The 15,435-nt window shown below is 64.9% G+C and overlaps 1 protein-coding gene across 1 annotated transcript in view; it reads left to right on the forward strand.

The window, feature by feature from the left end:
* Positions 1-1,105: 1,105 nt before the first annotated feature.
* Positions 1,106-15,435, forward strand: part of LOC144806542 (uncharacterized) — a 63,943-nt gene continuing 49,613 nt past the window's right edge. The window contains exon 1 of the mRNA XM_078672881.1: positions 1,106-1,189. The gene's annotated coding sequence lies outside the window, so the exon portion shown is untranslated. The remainder of the gene's footprint in view (positions 1,190-15,435) is intronic.

Below are 15,435 nucleotides of genomic sequence, written 5' to 3' on the forward strand. Positions count from 1 at the left end.
AGCACGGAGCAAGTAGATGAAGGCGTGCAGCAAGTAGAGGAGAGTGAAGTCGGAGAGGACGGGGAAGTCAGAGAAACCAATGGAGCTAAGGACAGAAGCAAGAATGAATCCGTGAGAGAAAAGGGGGGAAGTACCCAGGAAGGAACAGAGACAGGTGGACAAGGGTCTGATGAGCAGAGAAGAGAAGGAGCGATAAAGACGAGGGCTGGAAGAGCTGTAAGAACCCCGGAGAATGTCAAAGACTTTGAAATCGGCTACAAGTAATATTGTTCTAGTTTAAAAACAAAATAATGTCTGTTATGCATAAAGGGGGGAGATATGTGGTATCGGTCTAGTGTTTCGGTTGACCGGAACCGGAAGGGGTGTAGTGGAAGTGAAAGGCGGCCATTTTATTCTGGCGCCAACTGCATAGAGTGAAGACGTGGTCCCGGCGCTCCGGCGAGTAAACCTCCTGTCTTTCCTGGTGCACCAGTATCATTACAACTTTGCTATCTAGCACGTTGTGGATTTGAAAAACTGCAAATCAATTATTTAAAAGAATAAATAAGCTGCCCAGTTTAATTGCAAAACTGACCGAAATACTCATATATTCATTAAAATAACGTTATATTCATTGAAATTCAGATATGTTCTTTGAAATACAGACTGCCACTTCCAATTGTTACCTTTCTGTAAACACTCTCAAGTCCTTTACGTCAGTGTTTTGAAGATGCTCATCTGAAGTGAAGCTATAAATACTTTTCCACAGCAGCAACCAAGTGTGAGGCCCTGTACTTGAACTGTATGACCCGTAAAAACATTCACGTCTGTGACATCTGAAATCCCAGGTCTTTCCAGGTATAAATGCTTGTTGGTGTGAAATGTATTCACTCCTGGAGCCTGGTGGCAGCGTTTCCGTCAGCGGACACCAGAGGGCACTCCTCGCCTGCTGATGAAACCCCCTGAACTGCACATGGGATGGAAGGGAGAAGGGTTTCCTCTTCCGGGTCAGCGGCGGCAGAGACAGCACCAGCAGCGGTGGTGACATCACTTCCTATCTCTCCCCCCTGTTTGCAGCCTGCTGCAGAGGAGGAAGGAGCCCTGTCTGTCTGTGCAGCGACCTTCATCTACAGACCCCTCCTCAGACCCCAGATCTGCCCCCCATCAGCACTCCAGGAGGAGGAGAGAGCCCGGACAGGTTTCTGCTCAGGTAGGAGAGCTGCCCCCCCCCCCCCCCCCCCACTGGCATTCATGAGAGCTCAGCTTCCTGCTGCTGAGACTGATTAGGGAGCGGAGGAGAGGGACAGAGGACGAGAGGCCTGTCCAGGGGTGCAGAGGAGGAGAGGCCTGTCCAGGGACAGAGGAGGTGAGGCCTGTCCAGGGACAGAGGAGGTGAGGCCTGTCCAGGGACAGAGGAGGTGAGGCCTGTCCAGGGGTGCAGAGGAGCTGAGGCCTGTCCAGGGACAGAGGAGGAGAGGCCTGTCCAGGGACAGAGGTGGTGAGGCCTGTCCAGGGGTGCAGAGGAGGAGAGGCCTGTCCAGGGACAGAGGAGGTGAGGCCTGTCCAGGGACAGAGGAGGTGAGGCCTGTCCAGGGGTCCAGAGGAGGAGAGGCCTGTCCCGGGGTGCAGAGGAGGAGAGGCCTGTCCAGGGGTGCAGAGGAGGTGAGGCCTGTCCAGGGGGCAGAGGATGAGAGGCCTGTCCAGGGTGCAGAGGAGGTGATGCCTGTCCAGGGGTGCAGTGGAGGAGAGGCCTGTCCAGGGGTGCAGAGGAGGAGAGGCCTGTCCAGGGGTGCAGAGGAGGTGAGGCCTGTCCAGGGGTCCAGAGGAGGTGAGGCCTGTCCAGGGACAGAGGAGGTGAGGCCTGTCCAGGGACAGAGGAGGTGAGGCCTGTCCAAGGGTGCAGAGGAGGTGAGGGCTGTCCAGGGACAGAGGAGGTGAGGCCTGTCCAAGGGTGCAGAGGACGAGAGGCCTGTCCAGGGGTGCAGAGGAGGAGAGGCCTGTCCAGGGACAGAGGAGGTGAGGCCTGTCCAGGGACAGAGGAGGTGAGGCCTGTCCAGGGACAGAGGAGGTGAGGCCTGTCCAGGGGTGCAGAGGAGCTGAGGCCTGTCCAGGGACAGAGGAGGAGAGGCCTGTCCAGGGACAGAGGTGGTGAGGCCTGTCCAGGGGTGCAGAGGAGGAGAGGCCTGTCCAGGGACAGAGGAGGTGAGGCCTGTCCAGGGACAGAGGAGGAGAGGCCTGTCCAGGGGTCCAGAGGAGGAGAGGCCTGTCCCGGGGTGCAGAGGAGGAGAGGCCTGTCCAGGGACAGAGGAGGTGAGGCCTGTCCAGGGGTGCAGAGGAGGAGAGGCCTGTCCAGGGACAGAGGAGGTGAGGCCTGTCCAGGGACAGAGGAGGTGAGGCCTGTCCAGGGGTGCAGAGGAGCTGAGGCCTGTCCAGGGACAGAGGAGGAGAGGCCTGTCCAGGGACAGAGGAGGAGAGGCCTGTCCAGGGACAGAGGAGGTGAGGCCTGTCCAGGGGTGCAGAGGAGGAGAGGCCTGTCCAGGGACAGAGGAGGTGAGGCCTGTCCAGGGACAGAGGAGGTGAGGCCTGTCCAGGGGTCCAGAGGAGGAGAGGTCTGTCCCGGGGTGCAGAGGAGGAGAGGCCTGTCCAGGGGTGCAGAGGAGGTGAGGCCTGTCCAGGGACAGAGGAGGTGAGGCCTGTCCAGGGACAGAGGAGGTGAGGCCTGTCCAGGGACAGAGGAGGTGAGGCCTGTCCAGGGGTCCAGAGGAGGAGAGGTCTGTCCCGGGGTGCAGAGGAGGAGAGGCCTGTCCAGGGGTGCAGAGGAGGTGAGGCCTGTCCAGGGACAGAGGAGGTGAGGCCTGTCCAGGGACAGAGGAGGTGAGGCCTGTCCAGGGACAGAGGAGGTGAGGCCTGTCCAGGGGTCCAGAGGAGGAGAGGCCTGTCCCGGGGTGCAGAGGAGGAGAGGCCTGTCCAGGGGTGCAGAGGAGGTGAGGCCTGTCCAGGGGGCAGAGGATGAGAGGCCTGTCCAGGGTGCAGAGGAGGAGATGCCTGTCCAGGGGTGAATAGGAAGAGAGGCCTGTCCAGGGGTGCAGAGGAGGTGATGCCTGTCCAGGGGTGCAGTGGAGGAGAGGCCTGTCCAGGGGTGCAGAGGAGGAGAGGCCTGTCCAGGGGTGCAGAGGAGGTGAGGCCTGTCCAGGGGTCCAGAGGAGGTGAGGCCTGTCCAGGGACAGAGGAGGTGAGGCCTGTCCAGGGACAGAGGAGGTGAGGCCTGTCCAAGGGTGCAGAGGAGGTGAGGGCTGTCCAGGGGTGCAGAGGAGGTGAGGCCTGTCCAGGGGTCCAGAGGAGGAGAGGTCTGTCCAGGGACAGAGGAGGTGAGGCCTGTCCAGGGACAGAGGAGGTGAGGCCTGTCCAGGGACAGAGGAGGTGAGGCCTGTCCAGGGACAGAGGAGGTGAGGCCTGTCCAGGGACAGAGGAGGTGAGGCCTGTCCAGGGACAGAGGAGGTGAGGCCTGTCCAGGGGTCCAGAGGAGGAGAGGTCTGTCCCGGGGTGCAGAGGAGGAGAGGCCTGTCCAGGGGTCCAGAGGAGGTGAGGCCTGTCCAGGGGGCAGAGGATGAGAGGCCTGTCCAGGGTGCAGAGGAGGAGAGGCCTGTCCAGGGGTGAATAGGAAGAGAGGCCTGTCCAGGGGTGCAGAGGAGGTGAGGCCTGTCCAGGGGTGCAGAGGAGGTGAGGCCTGTCCAGGGGTGCAGAGGAGGTGAGGCCTGTCCAGGGGTCCAGAGGAGGTGAGGCCTGTCCAGGGACAGCGAAGGAGAGGCCTGCTCAGAGGAGGAGAGGCCTGTCCAAGGGTGCAGAGGAGGTGAGGGCTGTCCAGGGGTGCAGAGGAGGTGAGGCCTGTCCAGGGACAGAGGAGGTGAGGCCTGTCCAGGGGTCCAGAGGAGGAGAGGTCTGTCCCGGGGTGCAAAGGAGGTGAGGCCTGTCCAGGGACAGAGGAGGAGAGGCCTGTCCAGGGGTGCAGAGGAGGTGAGGCCTGTCCAGGGGTGCAGTGGAGGAGAGGCCTGTCCAGGGGTGCAGAGTAGGAGAGGCCTGTCCAGGGGTGCAGAGGAGGGGAGGCCTGTCCAGGGGTGCAGAGTAGGAGAGGCCTGTCCAGGGGTGCAGAGTAGGAGAGGCCTGTCCAGGGGTGCAGAGGAGGAGAGGCCTGTCCAGGGGTGCAGAGGAGGCGAGGCCAGTCCAGGGGTCCAGAGGAGGAGAGGTCTGTCCAGGGACAGAGGAGGTGAGGCCTGTCCAGGGGTCCAGAGGAGGAGAGGTCTGTCCAGGGACAGAGGAGGTGAGGCCTGTCCAGGGGTCCAGAGGAGGAGAGGTCTGTCCAGGGACAGAGGAGGTGAGGCCTGTCCAGGGGTCCAGAGGAGGAGAGGTCTGTCCAGGGACAGAGGAGGTGAGGCCTGTCCAGGGGTCCAGAGGAGGTGAGGCCTGTCCAGGGGTGCAGTGGAGGAGAGGCCTGTCCAGGGGTGCAGAGGAGGTGAGGCTTGTCCAGGGGTGCAGAGTAGGAGAGGCCTGTCCAGAGGAGGGGAGGAGGTGAGGACTGTCCAGGGGTGCAGAGGAGGTGAGGCCTGTCCAGGGGGCAGAGGAGGTGAGGCCTGTCCAGGGGTGCATAGGAGGTGAGGCCTGTCCAGGGGTGCAGAGGAGGTGAGGCCTGTCCAGGGGTGCAGTGGAGGAGAGGCCTGTCCAGGGGTGCAGAGGAGGTGAGGCCTGTCCAGGGACAGAGGAGGAGAGGCCTGTCCAGGGGTGCAGTGGAGGAGAGGCCTGTCCAGGGGTGCAGAGGAGGTGAGGCCTGTCCAGGGACAGAGGAGGAGAGGCCTGTCCAGGGACAGAGGAGGTGAGGCCTGTCCAGGGACAGAGGAGGTGAGGCCTGTCCAAGGGTGCAGAGGAGGTGAGGGCTGTCCAGGGGTGCAGAGGAGGTGAGGCCTGTCCAGGGGTCCAGAGGAGGAGAGGTCTGTCCAGGGACAGAGGAGGTGAGGCCTGTCCAGGGACAGAGGAGGTGAGGCCTGTCCAGGGACAGAGAAGGTGAGGCCTGTCCAGGGACAGAGGAGGTGAGGCCTGTCCAGGGACAGAGGAGGTGAGGCCTGTCCAGGGGTCCAGAGGAGGAGAGGTCTGTCCCGGGGTGCAGAGGAGGAGAGGCCTGTCCAGGGGTCCAGAGGAGGTGAGGCCTGTCCAGGGGGCAGAGGATGAGAGGCCTGTCCAGGGTGCAGAGGAGGAGAGGCCTGTCCAGGGGTGAATAGGAAGAGAGGCCTGTCCAGGGGTGCAGAGGAGGTGAGGCCTGTCCAGGGGTGCAGAGGAGGTGAGGCCTGTCCAGGGGTGCAGAGGAGGTGAGGCCTGTCCAGGGGTCCAGAGGAGGTGAGGCCTGTCCAGGGACAGCGAAGGAGAGGCCTGCTCAGAGGAGGAGAGGCCTGTCCAAGGGTGCAGAGGAGGTGAGGGCTGTCCAGGGGTGCAGAGGAGGTGAGGCCTGTCCAGGGACAGAGGAGGTGAGGCCTGTCCAGGGGTCCAGAGGAGGAGAGGTCTGTCCCGGGGTGCAAAGGAGGTGAGGCCTGTCCAGGGACAGAGGAGGAGAGGCCTGTCCAGGGGTGCAGAGGAGGTGAGGCCTGTCCAGGGGTGCAGTGGAGGAGAGGCCTGTCCAGGGGTGCAGAGTAGGAGAGGCCTGTCCAGGGGTGCAGAGGAGGGGAGGCCTGTCCAGGGGTGCAGAGGAGGAGAGGCCTGTCCAGGGGGCAGAGGATGAGAGGCCTGTCCAGGGGTGCAGGGGAGGAGAGGACTGTCCAGGGACAGAGGAGGGGAGGCCTGTCCAGGGGTACAGAGGAGGAGAGGCCTGTCCAGGGGGATCAGAGGAGGTGAGGCCTGTCCAGAGGAGGGGCAAAGGAGGTGAGGCCTGTCCAGGGGGATCAGAGGAGGTGAGGCCTGTCCAGAGGAGGGGCTGAAGAGGAGGTGAGGCCTGTCCAGGGGTGCAGTGGAGGTGAGGCCTGTCCAGGGGTGCAGAGGAGGTGAGGCCTGTCCAGGGGTGCATAGGAGGTGAGGCCTGTCCAGGGGTGCAGAGGAGGAGAGGCCTGTCCAGAGGAGGTGAGGCCTGTCCAGGGGTCAGAGGAGGAGAGGCCTGTCCAGGGGTACAGAGGAGGAGAGGCCTGTCCAGGGGTGCAGAGGAGGTGAGGCCTGTCCAGGGGTGCAGAGGAGGTGAGGCCTGTCCAGAGGAGGGGCAAAGGAGGTGAGGCCTGTCCAGGGGTCAGAGGAGGATGGGCCTGTCCAGAGGAGGGGCAAAGGAGGTGAGGCCTGTCCAGGGACAGAGGAGGAGAGGCCTGTCCAGGGGTGTAGAGGAGGTGAGGCCTGTCCAGAGGAGGGGCAAAGGAGGTGAGGCCTGTCCAGGGACAGAGGAGGAGAGGCCTGTCCAGGGGGATCAGAGGAGGTGAGGCCTGTCCAGAGGAGGGGCAAAGGAGGTGAGGCCTGTCCAGGGACAGAGGAGGAGAGGCCTGTCCAGGGGTGCAGAGGAGGAGAGGCCTGTCCAGGGGTGCAGAGGAGGCATGGCCTGTCCAGGGGTGCAGAGGAGGAGAGGCCTGTCCAGGGGTGCAGAGGAGGTGAGGCCTGAGTGGGGAGCAGAGGAGGAGAGGCCTGTCCAGGGGCAGAGGAGGAGAGGCCTGTCCAGGGGCAGAGGAGGAGAGGCCTGTCCAGGGGCAGAGGAGGAGAGGCCTGTCCGGGTGTGCAGAGGAGGTGATGCCTGTCCTGAGGGGTGCAGAGGAGAGGCCTGTCCAGGAGTGCAGAGGTGGTGAGGCCTGACCAGGGGTGCAGAGGTGGTGAGGCCTGTCCAGGAGTGCAGAGGAGGAGAGGCCTGTCCAGAGTGGGTGAGGCCTGTCCAGGGGTACAGAGGAGGTAAGGCCTGTCCAGGGGTGCAGAGGAGGAGAGGCCTGTCCAGGGGTGCAGAGGAGGTGAGGCCTGTCCAGGGGTGCAGAGGAGGTGAGGCCTGTCCAGAGGAGGGGCAAAGGAGGTGAGGACTGTCCAGAGGAGGGGCAAAGGAGGTGAGGCCTGTCCAGGGGTCAGAGGAGGTGAGGCCTGTCCAGGGGGCAGAGGATGAGAGGCCTGTCCAGGGGGCGGAGGAGGTGAGGCCTGTCCAGGGGTGCAGTGGAGGAGAGGCCTGTCCAGGGGTGCAGAGGAGGTGAGGCCTGTCCAGGGGTGCAGAGTAGGAGAGGCCTGTCCAGAGGAGGGGAGGAGGTGAGGACTGTCCAGGGGTGCAGAGGAGGTGAGGCCTGTCCAGGGGGCAGAGGAGGTGAGGCCTGTCCAGGGGTGCATAGGAGGTGAGGCCTGTCCAGGGGTGCAGAGGAGGTGAGGCCTGTCCAGGGGTGCAGTGGAGGAGAGGCCTGTCCAGGGGTGCAGAGGAGGTGAGGCCTGTCCAGGGACAGAGGAGGAGAGGCCTGTCCAGGGGTGCAGTGGAGGAGAGGCCTGTCCAGGGGTGCAGAGGAGGTGAGGCCTGTCCAGGGACAGAGGAGGAGAGGCCTGTCCAGGGACAGAGGAGGTGAGGCCTGTCCAGGGACAGAGGAGGTGAGGCCTCTCCAAGGGTGCAGAGGAGGTGAGGGCTGTCCAGGGGTGCAGAGGAGGTGAGGCCTGTCCAGGGGTCCAGAGGAGGAGAGGTCTGTCCAGGGACAGAGGAGGTGAGGCCTGTCCAGGGACAGAGGAGGTGAGGCCTGTCCAGGGACAGAGGAGGTGAGGCCTGTCCAGGGACAGAGGAGGTGAGGCCTGTCCAGGGGTCCAGAGGAGGAGAGGTCTGTCCCGGGGTGCAGAGGAGGAGAGGCCTGTCCAGGGGTCCAGAGGAGGTGAGGCCTGTCCAGGGGGCAGAGGATGAGAGGCCTGTCCAGGGTGCAGAGGAGGAGAGGCCTGTCCAGGGGTGAATAGGAAGAGAGGCCTGTCCAGGGGTGCAGAGGAGGTGAGGCCTGTCCAGGGGTGCAGAGGAGGTGAGGCCTGTCCAGGGGTGCAGAGGAGGTGAGGCCTGTCCAGGGGTCCAGAGGAGGTGAGGCCTGTCCAGGGACAGCGAAGGAGAGGCCTGCTCAGAGGAGGAGAGGCCTGTCCAAGGGTGCAGAGGAGGTGAGGGCTGTCCAGGGGTGCAGAGGAGGTGAGGCCTGTCCAGGGACAGAGGAGGTGAGGCCTGTCCAGGGGTCCAGAGGAGGAGAGGTCTGTCCCGGGGTGCAAAGGAGGTGAGGCCTGTCCAGGGACAGAGAAGGAGAGGCCTGTCCAGGGGTGCAGAGGAGGTGAGGCCTGTCCAGGGGTGCAGTGGAGGAGAGGCCTGTCCAGGGGTGCAGAGTAGGAGAGGCCTGTCCAGGGGTGCAGAGGAGGGGAGGCCTGTCCAGGGGTGCAGAGTAGGAGAGGCCTGTCCAGGGGTGCAGAGTAGGAGAGGCCTGTCCAGGGGTGCAGAGGAGGAGAGGCCTGTCCAGGGGTGCAGAGGAGGCGAGGCCAGTCCAGGGGTCCAGAGGAGGAGAGGTCTGTCCAGGGACAGAGGAGGTGAGGCCTGTCCAGGGGTCCAGAGGAGGAGAGGTCTGTCCAGGGACAGAGGAGGTGAGGCCTGTCCAGGGGTCCAGAGGAGGAGAGGTCTGTCCAGGGACAGAGGAGGTGAGGCCTGTCCAGGGGTCCAGAGGAGGAGAGGTCTGTCCAGGGACAGAGGAGGTGAGGCCTGTCCAGGGGTCCAGAGGAGGTGAGGCCTGTCCAGGGGTGCAGTGGAGGAGAGGCCTGTCCAGGGGTGCAGAGGAGGTGAGGCCTGTCCAGGGGTGCAGAGTAGGAGAGGCCTGTCCAGAGGAGGGGAGGAGGTGAGGACTGTCCAGGGGTGCAGAGGAGGTGAGGCCTGTCCAGGGGGCAGAGGAGGTGAGGCCTGTCCAGGGGTGCATAGGAGGTGAGGCCTGTCCAGGGGTGCAGAGGAGGTGAGGCCTGTCCAGGGGTGCAGTGGAGGAGAGGCCTGTCCAGGGGTGCAGAGGAGGTGAGGCCTGTCCAGGGACAGAGGAGGAGAGGCCTGTCCAGGGGTGCAGTGGAGGAGAGGCCTGTCCAGGGGTGCAGAGGAGGTGAGGCCTGTCCAGGGACAGAGGAGGAGAGGCCTGTCCAGGGGTGCAGTGGAGGAGAGGCCTGTCCAGGGGTGCAGAGGAGGTGAGGCCTGTCCAGGGACAGAGGAGGTGAGGCCTGTCCAGGGGTCCAGAGGAGGAGAGGTCTGTCCCGGGGTGCAGAGGAGGAGAGGCCTGTCCAGGGGTGCAGAGGAGGTGAGGCCTGTCCAGGGACAGAGGAGGTGAGGCCTGTCCAGGGACAGAGGAGGTGAGGCCTGTCCAGGGACAGAGGAGGTGAGGCCTGTCCAGGGGTGCAGAGGAGGTGAGGTCTGTCCAGGGGGTGCAGTGGAGTAGAGGCCTGTCCAGGGGTGCAGAGGAGGTGAGGCCTGTCCAGGGGTGCAGTGGAGGAGAGGCCTGTCCAGGGGTGCAGAGGAGGTGAGGCCTGTCCAGGGGTGCAGAGGAGGAGAGGCCTGTCCAGGGGTGCAGAGGAGGCGAGGCCAGTCCAGGGGTTCATAGGAGGAGAGGCCTGTCCAGGGACAGAGGAGGAGAGGCCTGTCCAGGGGTGCAGAGGAGGGGAGGCCTGTCCAGGGGTACAGAGGAGGAGAGGCCTGTCCAGGGGTGCAGAGGAGGCGAGGCCAGTCCAGGGGTTCATAGGAGGAGAGGCCTGTCCAGGGACAGAGGAGGAGTGGCCTGTCCAGGGGTGCAGAGGAGGGGAGGCCTGTCCAGGGGTACAGAGGAGGAGAGGCCTGTCCAGGGGTGCAGAGGAGGCGAGGCCAGTCCAGGGGTTCATAGGAGGAGAGGCCTGTCCAGGGGTACAGAGGAGGAGAGGCCTGTCCAGAGGAGGGGCTGAAGAGGAGGTGAGGCCTGTCCAGAGGAGGGGCTGAAGAGGAGGTGAGGCCTGTCCAGGGGTGCATAGGAGGTGAGGCCTGTCCAGGGGTGCAGAGGAGGAGAGGCCTGTCCAGAGGAGGTGAGGCCTGTCCAGGGGTACAGAGGAGGTAAGGCCTGTCCAGGGGTGCAGAGGAGGAGAGGCCTGTCCAGGGGTGCAGAGGAGGTGAGGCCTGTCCAGGGGTGCAGAGGAGGTGAGGCCTGTCCAGAGGAGGGGCAAAGGAGGTGAGGACTGTCCAGAGGAGGGGCAAAGGAGGTGAGGCCTGTCCAGGGGTCAGAGGAGGTGAGGCCTGTCCAGGGGGCAGAGGATGAGAGGCCTGTCCAGGGGGCAGAGGAGGTGAGGCCTGTCCAGGGGGCAGAGGAGGTGAGGCCTGTCCAGGGGGCAGAGGAGGTGAGGCCTGTCCAGGGGGCAGAGGATGAGAGGCCTGTCCAGGGGTGCAGAGGAGGGGAGGCCTGTCCAGGGACGCAGAGGAGGTGAGGCCTGTCCAGGGGGCAGAGGAGGTGAGTCCTGTCCAGGGGGCAGAGGATGAGAGGCCTGTCCAGGGGTGCAGGGGAGGAGAGGACTGTCCAGGGACAGAGGAGGGGAGGCCTGTCCAGGGGTACAGAGGAGGAGAGGCCTGTCCAAGGGGATCAGAGGAGGTGAGGCCTGTCCAGAGGAGGGGCAAAGGAGGTGAGGCCTGTCCAGGGGGATCAGAGGAGGAGAGGCCTGTCCAGGGGTGCAGTGGAGGTGAGGCCTGTCCAGGGGTGCAGAGGAGGTGAGGCCTGTCCAGGGGTGCATAGGAGGTGAGGCCTGTCCAGGGGTGCAGAGGAGGAGAGGCCTGTCCAGAGGAGGTGAGGCCTGTCCAGGGGTCAGAAGAGGAGAGGCCTGTCCAGGGGTACAGAGGAGGAGAGGCCTGTCCAGGGGTGCAGAGGAGGTGAGGCCTGTCCAGGGGTGCAGAGGAGGTGAGGCCTGTCCAGAGGAGGGGCAAAGGAGGTGAGGCCTGTCCAGGGGTCAGAGGAGGATGGGCCTGTCCAGAGGAGGGGCAAAGGAGGTGAGGCCTGTCCAGGGACAGAGGAGGAGAGGCCTGTCCAGGGGTGCAGAGGAGGTGAGGCCTGTCCAGGGGGATCAGAGGAGGTGAGGCCTGTCCAGAGGAGGGGCAAAGGAGGTGAGGCCTGTCCAGGGACAGAGGAGGAGAGGCCTGTCCAGGGGGATCAGAGGAGGTGAGGCCTGTCCAGAGGAGGGGCAAAGGAGGTGAGGCCTGTCCAGGGACAGAGGAGGAGAGGCCTGTCCAGGGGTGCAGAGGAGGAGAGGCCTGTCCAGGGGTGCAGAGGAGGCATGGCCTGTCCAGGGGTGCAGAGGAGGAGAGGCCTGTCCAGGGGTGCAGAGGAGGTGAGGCCTGAGTGGGGAGCAGAGGAGGAGAGGCCTGTCCAGGGGCAGAGGAGGAGAGGCCTGTCCAGGGGCAGAGGAGGAGAGGCCTGTCCAGGGGCAGAGGAGGAGAGGCCTGTCCAGGGGTGCAGAGGTGGTGAGGCCTGACCAGGGGTGCAGAGGTGGTGAGGCCTGTCCAGGAGTGCAGAGGAGGAGAGGCCTGTCCAGAGTGGGTGAGGCCTGTCCAGGGGGCAGAGGAGGTGAGGCCTGTCCAGGGGTGCAGAGGAGGTGAGACCTGTCCAGAGGAGGGGCAAAGGAGGAGAGGCCTGTCCAGGGGTGCAGAGGAGGTGATGCCTGTCCAAGGGTGCAGTGGAGGAGAGGCCTGTCCAGGGGTGCAGAGGAGGTGATGCCTGTCCTGAGGGGTGCAGAGGAGAGGCCTGTCCAGGAGTGCAGAGGTGGTGAGGCCTGACCAGGGGTGCAGAGGTGGTGAGGCCTGTCCAGGAGTGCAGAGGAGGAGAGGCCTGTCCAGAGTGGGTGAGGCCTGTCCAGGGGGCAGAGGAGGTGAGGCCTGTCCAGGGGTGCAGAGGAGGTGATGCCTGTCCAAGGGTGCAGAGGAGGAGAGGCCTGTCCAGGGGTGCAGAGGAGGTGAGGCCTGTCCAGGGGTGCAGAGGAGGAGAGGCCTGTCCAGGGGTGCAGAGGAGGTGAGGCCTGTCCAGGGGGCAGAGGAGGTGAGGCCTGTCCAGGGGTGCATAGGAGGTGAGGCCTGTCCAGGGGTGCAGAGGAGGTGAGGCCTGTCCAGGGGTGCAGTGGAGGAGAGGCCTGTCCAGGGGTGCAGAGGAGGTGAGGCCTGTCCAGGGACAGAGGAGGAGAGGCCTGTCCAGGGGTGCAGTGGAGGAGAGGCCTGTCCAGGGGTGCAGAGGAGGTGAGGCCTGTCCAGGGACAGAGGAGGAGAGGCCTGTCCAGGGGTGCAGTGGAGGAGAGGCCTGTCCAGGGACAGAGGAGGAGAGGCCTGTCCAGGGGGTGCAGTGGAGGAGAGGCCTGTCCAGGGGTGCAGAGGAGGTGAGGCCTGTCCAGGGGTGCAGTGGAGGAGAGGCCTGTCCAGGGGTGCAGAGGAGGTGAGGCCTGTCCAGGGGTGCAGAGTAGGAGAGGCCTGTCCAGGGGTGCAGAGGAGGGGAGGCCTGTCCAGGGGTGCAGAGGAGGGGAGGCCTGTCCAGGGGTACAGAGGAGGAGAGGCCTGTCCAGGGGTGCAGAGGAGGCGAGGCCAGTCCAGGGGTTCATAGGAGGAGAGGCCTGTCCAGGGACAGAGGAGGAGTGGCCTGTCCAGGGGTGCAGAGGAGGGGAGGCCTGTCCAGGGGTACAGAGGAGGAGAGGCCTGTCCAGGGGTGCAGAGGAGGCGAGGCCAGTCCAGGGGTTCATAGGAGGAGAGGCCTGTCCAGGGGTACAGAGGAGGAGAGGCCTTTCCAGAGGAGGGGCTGAAGAGGAGGTGAGGCCTGTCCAGAGGAGGGGCTGAAGAGGAGGTGAGGCCTGTCCAGAGGAGGGGCTGAAGAGGAGGTGAGGCCTGTCCAGGGGTGCATAGGAGGTGAGGCCTGTCCAGGGGTGCAGAGGAGGAGAGGCCTGTCCAGAGGAGGTGAGGCCTGTCCAGGGGTACAGAGGAGGAGAGGCCTGTCCAGGGGTGCAGAGGAGGCGAGGCCAGTCCAGGGGTTCATAGGAGGAGAGGCCTGTCCAGGGACAGAGGAGGAGTGGCCTGTCCAGGGGTGCAGAGGAGGGGAGGCCTGTCCAGGGGTACAGAGGAGGAGAGGCCTGTCCAGGGGTGCAGAGGAGGCGAGGCCAGTCCAGGGGTTCATAGGAGGAGAGGCCTGTCCAGGGGTACAGAGGAGGAGAGGCCTTTCCAGAGGAGGGGCTGAAGAGGAGGTGAGGCCTGTCCAGAGGAGGGGCTGAAGAGGAGGTGAGGCCTGTCCAGAGGAGGGGCTGAAGAGGAGGTGAGGCCTGTCCAGGGGTGCATAGGAGGTGAGGCCTGTCCAGGGGTGCAGAGGAGGAGAGGCCTGTCCAGAGGAGGTGAGGCCTGTCCAGGGGTACAGAGGAGGTAAGGCCTGTCCAGGGGTGCAGAGGAGGAGAGGCCTGTCCAGGGGTGCAGAGGAGGTGAGGCCTGTCCAGGGGTGCAGAGGAGGTGAGGCCTGTCCAGAGGAGGGGCAAAGGAGGTGAGGACTGTCCAGAGGAGGGGCAAAGGAGGTGAGGCCTGTCCAGGGGGCAGAGGAGGTGAGGCCTGTCCAGGGGGCAGAGGATGAGAGGCCTGTCCAGGGGTGCAGAGGAGGGGAGGCCTGTCCAGGGACGCAGAGGAGGTGAGGCCTGTCCAGGGGGCAGAGGAGGTGAGGCCTGTCCAGGGGGCAGAGGATGAGAGGCCTGTCCAGGGGTGCAGGGGAGGAGAGGACTGTCCAGGGACAGAGGAGGGGAGGCCTGTCCAGGGGTACAGAGGAGGAGAGGCCTGTCCAGGGGGATCAGAGGAGGTGAGGCCTGTCCAGAGGAGGGGCAAAGGAGGTGAGGTCTGTCCAGGGGGATCAGAGGAGGTGAGGCCTGTCCAGAGGAGGGGCTGAAGAGGAGGTGAGGCCTGTCCAGGGGTGCAGTGGAGGTGAGGCCTGTCCAGGGGTGCAGAGGAGGTGAGGCCTGTCCAGGGGTGCATAGGAGGTGAGGCCTGTCCAGGGGTGCAGAGGAGGAGAGGCCTGTCCAGAGGAGGTGAGGCCTGTCCAGGGGTCAGAGGAGGAGAGGCCTGTCCAGGGGTACAGAGGAGGAGAGGCCTGTCCAGGGGTGCAGAGGAGGTGAGGCCTGTCCAGGGGTGCAGAGGAGGTGAGGCCTGTCCAGAGGAGGGGCAAAGGAGGTGAGGCCTGTCCAGGGGTCAGAGGAGGATGGGCCTGTCCAGAGGAGGGGCAAAGGAGGTGAGGCCTGTCCAGGGACAGAGGAGGAGAGGCCTGTCCAGGGGTGTAGAGGAGGTGAGGCCTGTCCAAAGGAGGGGCAAAGGAGGTGAGGCCTGTCCAGGGACAGAGGAGGAGAGGCCTGTCCAGGGGGATCAGAGGAGGTGAGGCCTGTCCAGAGGAGGGGCAAAGGAGGTGAGGCCTGTCCAGGGACAGAGGAGGAGAGGCCTGTCCAGGGGTGCAGAGGAGGAGAGGCCTGTCCAGGGGTGCAGAGGAGGCATGGCCTGTCCAGGGGTGCAGAGGAGGAGAGGCCTGTCCAGGGGTGCAGAGGAGGTGAGGCCTGAGTGGGGAGCAGAGGAGGAGAGGCCTGTCCAGGGGCAGAGGAGGAGAGGCCTGTCCAGGGGCAGAGGAGGAGAGGCCTGTCCAGGGGCAGAGGAGGAGAGGCCTGTCCGGGTGTGCAGAGGAGGTGATGCCTGTCCTGAGGGGTGCAGAGGAGAGGCCTGTCCAGGAGTGCAGAGGTGGTGAGGCCTGACCAGGGGTGCAGAGGTGGTGAGGCCTGTCCAGGAGTGCAGAGGAGGAGAGGCCTGTCCAGAGTGGGTGAGGCCTGTCCAGGGGGCAGAGGAGGTGAGGCCTGTCCAGGGGTGCAGAGGAGGTGAGACCTGTCCAGAGGAGGGGCAAAGGAGGAGAGGCCTGTCCAGGTGTGCAGAGGAGGTGATGCCTGTCCAAGGGTGCAGAGGAGGAGAGGCCTGTCCAGGGGTGCAGAGGAGGTGAGGCCTGTTCAGGGGTGCAGAGGAGGAGAGGCCTGTCCAGAGGGGGTGAGGCCTGTCCAGGGGGCAGAGGAGGTGAGGCCTGTCCAGGGGTGCATAGGAGGTGAGGCCTGTCCAGGGGTGCAGAGGAGGAGAGGCCTGTCCAGAGGAGGTGAGGCCTGTCCAGGGGTACAGAGGAGGTGAGGCCTGTCCAGGGGTGCAGAGGAGGTGAGGCCTGTCCAGGGGTGCAGAGGAGGTGAGGCCTGTCCAGGGGGATCAGAGGAGGTGAGGCCTGTCCAGAGGAGGGGCAAAGGAGGTGAGGCCTGTCCAGGGGTCAGAGGAGGATGGGCCTGTCCAGAGGAGGGGCAAAGGAGGTGAGGCCTGTCCAGGGACAGAGGAGGAGAGGCCTGTCCAGGGGGATCAGAGGAGGTGAGGCCTGTCCAGAGGAGGGGCAAAGGAGGTGAGGCCTGTCCAGGGACAGAGGAGGAGAGGCCTGTCCAGGGGTGCAGAGGAGGAGAGGCCTGTCC

This window comes from Lissotriton helveticus (genome assembly GCF_964261635.1).
Source record: "Lissotriton helveticus chromosome 1_1 unlocalized genomic scaffold, aLisHel1.1 SUPER_1_unloc_82, whole genome shotgun sequence".
Classification (NCBI taxonomy): domain Eukaryota; kingdom Metazoa; phylum Chordata; class Amphibia; order Caudata; family Salamandridae; genus Lissotriton; species Lissotriton helveticus.